Source organism: Schistocerca piceifrons, chromosome 5, assembly GCF_021461385.2.
Source record: "Schistocerca piceifrons isolate TAMUIC-IGC-003096 chromosome 5, iqSchPice1.1, whole genome shotgun sequence".
Lineage (NCBI taxonomy): Eukaryota > Metazoa > Arthropoda > Insecta > Orthoptera > Acrididae > Schistocerca > Schistocerca piceifrons.
In genome coordinates this window covers 649860264-649872886 of record NC_060142.1, presented here as the reverse complement: position 1 = coordinate 649872886, position 12623 = coordinate 649860264, and positions in this window count along the sequence as shown.

Here is a 12623-nt window from a genome sequence, read left to right as displayed (position 1 = left end):
CCTATCCCGGACGAAACCCCAATTGAGAGCTAATATCTCACATATGTTCGGGCTCACATAGCGGTTCCTCTTCGTAGAAATGTGTTGGCTCAAACTCGTTAGAGGTTGAACCGCACGTGTCACATTACACACCTTAAATTATACACTTGTGACTCTTTGCTTAAATTGCCCTGATGATGGCTAGTTTTCGAAATACACAGTTAATATAACATATAATAATATCGGGAACTATATCAACAACCCATAAGTGATGTAGGCCCCACAGTTGCCATTTGGTTAGAACAATGTTTATTCAGGAAGAAAAACTAACAGCGAAAGTGGTCGTATTTAGAATTACTATTACACTCGAGCGCATATCCATTTCACACGGTTCGATCATTCACAATCTCATCTCGAAACAAGTCCAGTACTCCACCTCGTTAACTACGCGAAAAGTTGGAGTTCACACCAGGTGCGCGGCTGCTCCCCGCTCAGAGACTAAGTCCCGCTATACCACACAACGCGAAATTTTCCGAGTCGTTTCACTCCCTAGCTGCCTAAAGACCGTCTGTCAGCTTTCGCGTCTCAATCCCTTTGGTGTCTCCAGTCGAAGTTTCCGTTTTCGCGTCTCCATCCAAACTGTCCCCTTTGATGTCTCGACCAGAACTGCCCACTGCCCGTCTCCGACCGCGTTTCCCGCGTGTCGAACATCTTCGCTCAACTGACTAGGGCAGTTACCTTTCCTGAAGCCGTCCATCTGATTGGCTACAGCTTCTTCTACGTTACTTTACGTTTTAACATTTTTAAATAATCAAAGCTTGACCACTTTCACGTTCTAAATAAAGTAACAACAATATCCATTACATAATAAACGTTAAATTCTTTTACATAAAACAAATACAATTGCCTTCTTAACTATGAATGTCACGGCCAGTAGCCTTGCACCATTGTGCTTCCTGATAAATAAATAAAGAACAAAAGTAACTATTATACACTAAACTTTACAACAAATATTGTATTACCTAATGTTTCAATAAGGTGTCATGCTGTCATTGTTCAATGTGTTTTGTGTGGAGGAAATGATGATCTGATGCTTAACTGAAAATACTGATAATTTAAATTCACCATATCTTTTAAAAGTTGCAGAGTTGATATTTACAACATTTGTCATTTTAATGATGCGCTTCTATATGAAATCTCGATCGTTAAGATCGACCAAAGCGTTCAGATTTTAGCATTCAGGTCTTTGTTATAAAACTTGTTAATTTCACTTTAACAGTAAATCATAAACTATTAGAGATATGATCACTATTCAAGTTATAGTGGGATCACCATGGAAATTTATGGAGGGTGGCAGATTAAAATTACTGTGGATTTATTCCCTGAATTACTACAGAATTAAACAGTTTCCATAAATGTTTCCCTTTATGGCCGATCTTAGGTCCGCCAATTTAACACTGCTACCTATCCCTGGCCACAAAAGTCTTCTACTGGGGTTACCTATGACGTAGGTTCTCGTCTGTCTCACTCGCACACTACGGCGCTTAGGCCTCAACAGACAATAGACGCCTGTGAGTTTCTCATCTCGTGGTGAATCTGCGCCCTTTGTGGCACACGGTCCTGGACGACAGGGTTCGTTTCACAATTCCAGAAGGCTGACTATTTCGGCCAATATACTTAAATGAGAGAGAAGTGCTCAGTAACTCACATGTTCATGTGCTACAGCGCATTGTATTACGCTTAAATTACGTCACTTCTCCTCGAATGCAAGCTAGAAATCACATTAAAAGTACGGCATTTCTCTTCGAATGAATGCTGGTATGCAAATAAAACGGACGACAGCATGTTTTGTAGTTCTCTCTCTGCCATAGCTAGAAACCAGTGTCTAGTGCTGAAATGAAGGTCAGCTCGTCTACGGTTAACTTGGAGAAGGGACGCAGCCGTCTATTTTCGGCGGCACATGTTCTGATGCGAAATCATCCCTTCTGGCACTATGTGTGCTATGATGCTCACAGCACCAGGTCAGTATTTTTCTTTGAAAATGCGTTTAAATCTAACAAGGAAAGGGTGTGGGCAGGGTTCACCGATGTGGCTTTAACTATCTGAGTAGATACAGGAGATGCCCCTCTCAAGTTCCTAGAATATTTCGCTTGAGTGGACCATAGGAAATGGTAAGACTCTCTCTAAAGCTTTATGCATAGAGTATGAGGGATTTTTGAGCAGTTGTTGATGTAACGGTGCTGTGGATCAGCAGTCTAGTGCACCAAGTGGCAAGTAATTGCTCTGGTTCGATTCCCACTGCTACCACCAATCTTTCCTTTCATTTAATTTTATTCCCCACATTGTTAAACTGTCAATTATAAAAGTTGAATCATTTAAACAGTTCAGTTTATGTACAAAAAATTAATATTTTCAATTTAGTTATGATTACAACTCTTGTAAGTCTAAATACTTTCAGTGGTGGTACGAAAAGCTAGTATGCGTGGAAATTTAGTGTGAAAGAGTACGGAAAATGATAGATCTGAGGGTGTCATGTTCACAATGCACTTCCTTCATTTCATGTTTGTTATTCGGGAACAGTGATGCGTGCGGTACAGGAGGAGCGAAAGATCTAGGACACAGTAATGCATTAATAAAAATGTAGCGGAAATCATAAACACATAAACAATATACTTGACCTTAGTGCATTAGGTAAAGCTAATATTGAAGCAATATTAAGTCACACCTATCATGTCAACATAATGAAATACAATATGTTTATGTTTGTAATACTGTAGCACATTGATAAAATTTTACATGAGCCGCCACTGACCGCCACACTTTATAGAACTATTACGAGTTCCTTCTCTGCCACTGATCTTTCGATACCCTCATCTTCGGTACCTTCACAGATACAGGACAGTGGAAAGTGGTTCACGACTTCTTTTCTAGTTCAAATGGTTCAAATGACTCTGAACACTATGGGACTCAACATCTGTGGTCATCTGTCCCCAAGAACTTAGAACTACTTAAACCCAACTAACCTAAGGACATCACACACATCCATGCCCACGGCAGGATTCGAACCTGCGACCGTAGCGGTCGCGCAGTTCCAGACTGAAGCGCCTAGAATCGCTCGGCCACACCGGCCGGCGTCTTTTCTAGTGATCAACTGTCTGGATTCACCTGTCAGACAGAGCAGTGCCACAATGACTGCTCAGTAACGCGAACTGGACGCTGTATAGCCGTGACAGCGTCAGGACTGAGTGGGTCATATCGCTAAGACGGACCACCACGTCACTGAAGTGTTCATTCTATAATCTTCGGGTCACATAGAGACGGCTATTTGCCTGGTTGCGTGGTGAGTGTCGCTCTGCTATCAGCGACGGGCGGTCGTCTCTGTGTTGTTCAAATGTCAACTAACAGGGAGCCTCACAATCATTCCGATAGGAAAGGCCAAATTGTTATCGAATTATAACGTAGAGTAACCTTCATATCAAGAGCCCTTACCGCCATTTGAACCCGTTCTATATATTCGGAGAGTTTCTCATCGAACCCCTGCACTCGCCAATAATATTGGCTCTCTCAATGCTGCCGAACCCTTGGTGAAAGTTTGCACTTAATGATCAAGTCTCTTAATTCACCTAAGGTAGCTCGTCCGCGCAAGGCCTCAGAAAGAATTTCACTAAGAAGCCCTTTACATAACGGATACAAAAGACGTAGCACAACCACTTGGAGAAACTGCAGGGCACTAGTACGTATTTCGAGATTAACAGTAAGCCACAAAACAATTTGAACTTAAGACACCAATCATTAACTCAAATACCTTGCAATACATACATAATAGGATTGGGGAACTTGGCAAACAACTCTGATCCCTGACCCTTAAACAACCTGCAGTTCCTTTACTCTTTGGGTACGTTGGCTAATCAATCCCTGCTGTTATTTATTCAGAGACAGTAATTGTAAGTCCTGCAAACGAGAGTGCCAATGGCACAACCGGGCCTGCACCCGTCCCGTCTCGAGGTAACACGAGTTCCGTGAAGAAATGCAATATTCTGATTTAATTCATCGACAGCACTACTAATGACATGTACGGCGTCGCTGACCTGCCCGATGAGTTCACTGGAAACAACTACTTGATTGTTCAAAAAAATGTTCAAATGTGTGTGAAATCTTATGGGACTTAACTGCTAAGGTCATCAGTCCCTAAGCTCACACACTACTTAACCTAAATTATTCTAAGGACAAACAGACACACCCATGCCCGAGGGAGGACTCGAACCTCCGCCGGGAACAGCCGCACAGTCCATTGCAGCGCCCAAGACGGCTCGGCTAATCCCGCGTGGCCTTGATTGTTCAAGGCAACCTAATGACCAAGTCCGCCACCGCACCCTGCGTATGTTCCCGACGAATGAGCAATTCGTAAACTAACTGATCCTTCTTTAAGAAGGTCAGACCGGGACAATCACGTTGCCCCATCACGACACACGTCAAATTTACAAGTGACTGTAAAACACGATTTCAAGGAGATAGAAAACGTATCAAATTGAAAATCTGTACAGTAAATGCAAGACAGTGAAGGAAATCTAAACCTCCCTCCTTAACTAGGAAGAGAAACAACCACGCTCTGCTACCAATGACCCACGCGCACCTCGCTCCAATATTTCAACAAAGGTTTTATCAGCCTTATATCAAACAAATGTTATATACGGAGACAGGAAATCACGGGAACAAACTGAAATAGCGCATCTCTTCACTGCAATGTGCATTTATTGTAACACTTGATAACAAACCAACAAAATGTCGCCTGTTACCCTTGACTGATAATAGCACTAGAACAATAATAAACACCTGATTCAGTTTTCTGCACATTAAAGTTCAACAGGCGAACACAATTTAAGTTCTCCTATAAATATAAATATGCCCGTAGGCGCGTTAAAGAACTGGTTATGAAACAGTCACTTACAACACCAAGTCAGGCACACTCCATTTAAAGGGAATATAATTAGCAAGTTTACACACTGACTAGAACATTAAGGTGAATAACAGGAAGATGCACCGTTCACAACGCCTTACGGTGACAGTTAACCTCCAATAACTTCCTTTATTTAGAATATGACATTAAGTACAGCTCAATAGTAACAAAAAATATTTAGATCCCATCTGTATATATATGCGCGATTAAAAACTGGTGAAAAAACACTAATTTGGAAATTGACAAATCTATACTCAAAGGAGCCGCACTCCATCTAAACACCCCAAGAATGGCAACTTAATGGCTACCTAAAGTAACAGAATTAAGAATAGCATGCTTATAGATTGACTAGAATAAAGGAATAGATAACACATACACGGCTTGTGACGGTCGACAAACTCTGTTGTGCTATTGAACAGTGATTAATTTAAGCTTGCCACAAAATACTCTAACCAGGTTAGCGGCATATTTAAAGACAAGTGTCGAGCAACAACCCTGGTCAGAAGGTAGTGGAACAAGTACTAAATTACAACTAACTACAACACTGAAATCTACTGATGACAGGTTGACCATTACCAATGTGGCGTACGACGGACACTCGATAGACTGAACACTCAACTGAAACACAAGTATAATCCTGAGGGGCGAAACGCCCAGCGCAATTTATGTTTAGCGCAAACACCTAGTTTGAGAACAAAACAACCATGAAACAACAAGACAATTTTGCAGCTTGCAGTGCAAATGCCAGTGTCCGAATATAGCCTTACCCCAAGGCAGAACTAAAGCACACTAGTTTCTCTCTAAACTAAATTTTCCAAAGCAATCAAAACTAGCAGGATTTCCTTACACGGCAGACGTGCCAACACTTCCGTTCATACCCCAGAAACACCTAGCGAGGTGGCGCAGTGGTTAGCACACTGGACTAGCATTCGGGAGGACGACGGTTCAATCCCGTCTCCGGCCATCCTGATTTAGGTTTTCCGTGATTTCCCTAAATCGTTTCAGGCACATGCCGGGATGGTTCCTTTGAAAGGGCACGGCCGATTTCCTTCCCAATCCTTCCCTAACCCGAGCTTGCGCTCCGTCTCTAATGACCTCGTTGTCGACGGGACGTTAAACACTAACCACCATCACCACCACATACCCCAGCAACAACTAGCTCAACATAAATCATTGACACATTTCAGATAATATTTTAAAACAACATACTTAAATACCTTTGTTTACCACAAGCCTTAATTAGTTAACAGGTTAGCCTCTGTTATTGATGCCACGCAAATGAGGTAGCAAGTTAAGGTCTACAATTCTACTTTGCCATTTAACACGCGTCGTGACGAAGAAAGAAAGAATCCAGCTAATTAATTGAAAGTCACTACTTGGATTCAGTATTTGGCGATGCGAAACCAACAGACAAAGGTGAGAGTCAAGTTTATACTCGCAAGCAGCACACGCAGAACACGAGCATAAGGTGAACATTAAATAAACCGCTCCTTGTTCAATCATTTACACACCGACGAAACAAATAATCTTTGCCGAATAATTGCAGATGCCGGAATCCCCAGATGCTTGCAAATGACGCAAATGATGGTCAAAACATCTTACTTTAAGTCCGATGACATCCGTAGGATAAGAGTTTCAATGGACAATCAGGCCTCATCCCCTTGGATCCATCTCCGATCAAGACAGTAACACTGGCTGCTATAACGGCTTTAACGATGCATCACACCTGACACGAATCACGCCAAACCATCAACAAAACACCGTGGCCTCCTGTACGCTCCGAGAAATCCGCAATCACAGTTCCTCCTCCCGACCGACGCTCTCTCGAAAAACACGGCAGGCAGCCGGCCGCAGCAACGCCACAGCGCCCTCTGGCTAGGGTAAGGAAACAGCAGAGCGCGAAGTGGGAATTTCAAAGGGAACGCGCTACAGACCAGGAGGAAACGCAGAGAACTAACGGTGATATTTCGTCACGGTTCAGTTAGGTTTTCTGGGAGAAGTCGGAGGAGCCTCTTAACTGGTGTAATGAGAAATGGACGAACTTGGGTGACGTAGTACAGACAATGGCGGAACATTTCACTAGAGTAACCGTCACCGCCAGTCACTGTCCAGCTTTCCAACGGCACAGAATTGCCGCGTCAGAGGGGTGGTTATGATTTCGGTTCCACCAATTATGAAGTGGCGGACATCCACTTGGGAGTTTCAATCTGCGTTGTCTGCGGCTTGTCACACATCACCTGCTCGCGACAGCGTCCGTTGCACAATATTACGGCACCTTAAAAATAACAGCAAGCAGATCCTCTTCGATCTTTTTAACTTAATACCGTCATCTGGACAGTTACCTGAATAGTGGAGAGAAGCTGTTTTAATCGTCCTCTTCAAACCTGCGAAGGACCATACGTGCCTGAGCAGCCGTCCTAATGCTGCCTTCATTAAATGCGTGGGAAAGACTTTAGAGCGGACGGTCAGCCACCACTATGTCTGTGTTTGGAACTTCAGGCAGCTCTTTAGTCACTCTCAGTTTGGATTCAGGTGATACCGATCCACCATCAACAATCTGATCCACCTGAAGGTGACTAGAAAACAGGTTTTCCTGGGCAGGTTTCACCTCACAGGGATTTTCTTTGGGGTTGAAAAGGTCTACGATGCTACTTGGAGGCATAATATTCTCTGCCAGTTCCGTGAATGGCCCATCTGTGGACGTTCACCGGTTTTCATACCGTCCTTTCTTTCCCCACGTTATTTTAAATACAGGATCAGCAATACCTGGTCCAGTCATTTTGAACAGGGAGCAACAACCCTCGAGGTAGCGTTATAAGTGTGCCAATGTTTGCTGTTGGTATTAAGAATATTACGTCCACGGTGATGAACCACATACCACGTTCCCTATTCGTGGACCACTTATCTACTGCCAGCTCGTCTTCCAGCATTGTAGGTAGCTACAGCTAACAAGTAGCTACAGTTAACAGTTGGGTGGTTGGAATAATGTGTAGAGAAAACTTGCTTTAGATTTTCGATTGAGAAATCTGGGTGTGTTCTTTTTAACTGTTAGTGCTCTAATTTTAATTCACCTGAATCGAGAACGACGGACACCATTTTAAACTTTAAAGCATCACTGAGGTTTCCGGCACTCACTTTCAATGAAAAACTTACTTGGCCGTCGCAGCAGAGAGATTTGAAGGCAAGGTGTCTCAGAACCCCTTAGTATTTTAACATGTGTTAATCACAAAGCTTGGGGAGCAAGCAGAACTTGTCTACCCCAGTTTTATCAATCGATTTCACGTTCCTGGCAAGACCACGGGTGTATGGTGTGTGGGTCTGCCAGAAAACACTGTTAAAAAATATTGGATGCCGTCCACCTTGAGACAATTAGGTTGGCCAGAAACCCCATTAGCTTCTTAAGAGGCCCAGAATTATGTTAGAACTGACCATGTTCAAGATAAAAAGCACTTGAAATGTATGTTTTTTAGAGCATCTTCGGTAAGAGCTGGAATTATGCTGATGTAGGTGTGTCCATAGATTTTAGCGTTTTTCCATAACTTCAACAAACACAAAAGATACATATATCGGGGACTTTACTCATAGAAAACATCTTCTCCTTCACTATTTGCAACAATCTGCCAACGATGAGGTAACTTTTCGATTCCGCGACTGTGAAATGACGTGGTTTTGAAACGAAGAACTCATCGAGCCATGTTCGGAACGCATTCCCATCCGGTAAGGAATTTCCTTTAAGGTTGTTCGATAGAGAGCGGAAAAGGTGAAAATCTGAGGGGACGCGAACAGGTAAATAAGGTTGGTGCGGAATTACACTACTTCCATTAAAATTGCTACACCACGAAGATGACGTGCTAAATACACGAAATTTAACCGACAGGAAGAAGTTGCTGTGATATGCAAATGATTAGCTTTTCAGAGCTTTCACACAAGCTTGGCGCCGGTGGCGACACCTACAACGTGCTGACATGACGAAGGTTTCCAACCGATTTCTCATACACAAACAGCAGTTGACCGGCGTTGCCTGGTGAAACGTTGTTGTGATGCTTCGTGTAAGGAGGAGAAATGCGTACCATCACGTTTCCGACTTTGATAAAGGTCGGAATGTAGCCTATCGGAATTGCAGTTTATCGTATCGCGACATTGCTGCTCGCGTTGCTCGAGATTCAATGACTGTTAGCAGAATATGGAATCGGTGGGTTCAGGAGGGTAATACGGTACGCCGTGCTAGATCCCAACGGCCTCGTATCACTAGCAGCGGAGATGACAGGCATCTTATCCGCATGGCTGTAACGGATCGTGCAGCCACGTCTCGATCCCTGAGTCAACAGATGGGGACGTTTGCTAGACAACAACCATCTGCACGAGCAGTTCGGCGACGTTTGCAGCAGCATGGACTATCAGCTAGGAGATTATGGCTGCGGCTACCCTTGACGGTGCATCACAGACAGGAGCGCCTGCGATGGTGCACTTAACGACGAACCTGGGTGCACGAATGGCAAAACGTCATTTTTTCGCATGAATCCAGGCTCTGTTTACAGCATCATGATGGTCGCATCCGTGTTTGGCGACATTGCGGTGAACGCACAGTGGAAGCGTGTATTCGTTATCGCCATACTGGTGTATCACTCGGCGTGATGGTGTGGGGTGCCATTGGATACACATCTCGGTCACCTCTTGTTCGCATAGGAGGCACTTTGAACAGTAGACCTTACATTTCAGATGTGTTATGATCCGTGGCTCTACCCTTCATTTGATCCCTGCGAAACCCTACATTTCAGCAGGATAATGCACGACCGCATGTTGCAGGTCCTGTACGCGCCTTTCTGGATACAGAAAGTGTTCGACTGCTGCCCTGGCCAGCACATTATCCAGATCTCTCACCAACTGAAAACGTCTGGTCAATGGTGACCGGGCAACTGGCTCGTCACAATACGCCAGTCACCACCCTTGATGAACTGTGGTATCGTGTTGAAGCAGCATGGGCAGCTGTACCTGTACACGCCATCCAAGTTCTCTTTGACTCAATGCCTAGGCGTATCAATGCCGTTATTACGGCAAGAGGTGGTTGTTCTGGGTACTTATTTCTCAGGATCTATGGACCCAAATTGCGTGAAAATGTAATCACATGTCAGTTCTACTATAATATATTTGTCCAATGAATACCCGTTTATCATCTGCATTCTTCTTGGCGTAGCAATTTTAATGGCCAGTAGTGTACTTTCCAACCCAACTCTTGCATAGTGTTTTTTGTCAGTCTAGCAGAATGAGGGCCAGCGTTATCGTGGAGTAGCGTCACTTCACGCCGTCTTCCTGGTCGTTGTTCCTGCGTTGAGCCGCAAGACGTCTTGGTTGTTAACAATAAACGTTGTCAGCAGTTATGGTTACACCTCGGGAAAGCAAATCGTAGTAGACCACACCGTCGCTGTTCCTGCTGATGGATAACATTATATTTTGTGGATGTGCGCAGGTATTTGTACTGGGAGTTGCTTCTTTGTTTGTCCTTATGTTAGCATAAAGATACCATTTCTCGTCCACAGTAACGATACAGTTGAAGAATGGTTGGTGTCGTTCGAGAGTTAGTCGATGACGAGCAAGCAGAGATGCACATACGGCCATCCGCTGATTTTTGTGACTTTGGCTTAGATATTTGAACCTTCCCCGTTGCATGTAAATGTTTGCACGATGGTGGAATGAGCACAGTTTATTACATTTGCCAGTACTCGAGTACAAAGACGTGGATCATTGTCGATTAATGCGTTTAAACGATCTTCATAAAACACCGACGTGAAGAGTCAATAATTTCAAACCGATCCTCCTTAAAACGAGAAATCATTTTGTTGCCGTGCTCTTTCCAATGGCATTATCCCTGTTGGGACAGACAATTCGCAATTTTTTACAACACCATTTTTATTGATCTAAGTTCACAAGGTTGATGACTGAACATACAAATGAAAGGTAACAATAACGAAAGAAGTCTCCGAATTGAGGCAAACAAAAGTTCACTTCTTATTTTCCACAAAGGTTCGTGGTAACACTGTCACACACTAGTAACAGTCCATTTCCGAGACGAAGACGTAGTCTTCGACGGTCGCAGTACACGACGTCGGCATCTGGCGTGAACTGAAATTCGGGCCTCGTTCTAGCCCCTAAATAGCTGTCTCCAGCGAATCAGATTTCGGCGTAGTGATACTTCCTGCAGGCCGTGGCTCGAGCTCCCCCTGCAGGAAGTAGTGCACGGAATGCGTGGTTTCCATTACCTTGTGTGTAAATAGCCTGTGTTTACCATGGTGCTTTTGGGTACGCCTTTGGACATAAACAACCCCGTCCTCTGTGGTGTTATATGGGTTGCCGGCCCTCAGGGGCTACCTTGGCTCCGGTATAACAATCCCTATACATGGCGAACATGTTCCTGGCTGCCTACGTTGCTGCCACACCCGTCTATTGCAATCATACGAAAGAATACGTCGGAAACTTTCCGATTTCTCCACTTGGCTCTCTGTTTTCTAGCGCCCACAGCTCCACTCACTATACCCAAATGAAAAATTGATTGTATGTAAATTCAGATAGCAACAGTGAAATACATATAAAAATTGGCGATCTATAAATAAAGCAATAGAAACGGGAATAGTGACATGCTAAACAATGCATACCATACAGACCTCTCCAAACAAAGTGATATCCTTGGCTGCTCGATGGTCTTCCCCGGCCGTGTCTTCCGATATCGACTGCTTGGTCTGTTTACAGCATGCAATCCTGAAGCCACTGGAGCAGATGAGGCGTCGTAGAAGCAAGCAGTTTCTAATGTGCTCCGATTCCTTTAGTGCTCTTCAAGCTTTACAGCAAACGAACCCAGCCGAGAAAACGATCCAAATACTACATGACGAACTACTACTTCTCCAACAGGAGGGGGTACAGATATCCAGGGCGTGCCGGTATTCGGAGAAATGAGTTAGCAGATGTAGCGGCCAAGGAGGCCTGCAGCGAAGTCAGTTTGACTCTATGTACCACACAACTGCAGACTGTTCTCCCATACAGCTATGGGAGGAGGACCGGCAAGGCATGAGGGACAATAAGCCGCAGTTAGTGAAGCCAACTGCTTATCTCGCTGTGGTGAATAAAATTTTCCGCATTGTCTGTCAAAATACTTTTATCATCAAGTCACTATCGGTTTGGCATCAATAGAGATGCATCTTTAGGTGATCTATACAAGAAATTAAAACAATACAGAATTACAGTGGTTTGAAAATGGAGGTGCACTATCATAAAGGGCCATATATCAATGAGACCTGTGTACTCATAGGTGTTTTTAAGGACTAACGGCAAGGCAGAATTACTGCCAAGGCAGAATTAGAGCCAAGTCCCATCTTACATCGTCAAGACAGAAACACATAGCTAAAAGCGGGTGTCTATGATTAAACTGGTAGGCACAGCAGAACACCTATAAGCGATAAGAAGCCGGACGAACCTATTTAAAAACTTGACTCCAGTATAAGCATGACAACTGACTGAAAACACCACATTGACATATCTTAGCTTCGACAGTTTGGGTCAAATAAAGCCTTGAATGTCTCACCATGCCACACCATAGATGTGTGCACGGCCTCAGCATAAAATGCACTGATGGTTCGGTACTACGAACCACGCACCAGTGCGAGTCTCGGGCCGCACTGATGCTATCTGTGACCAG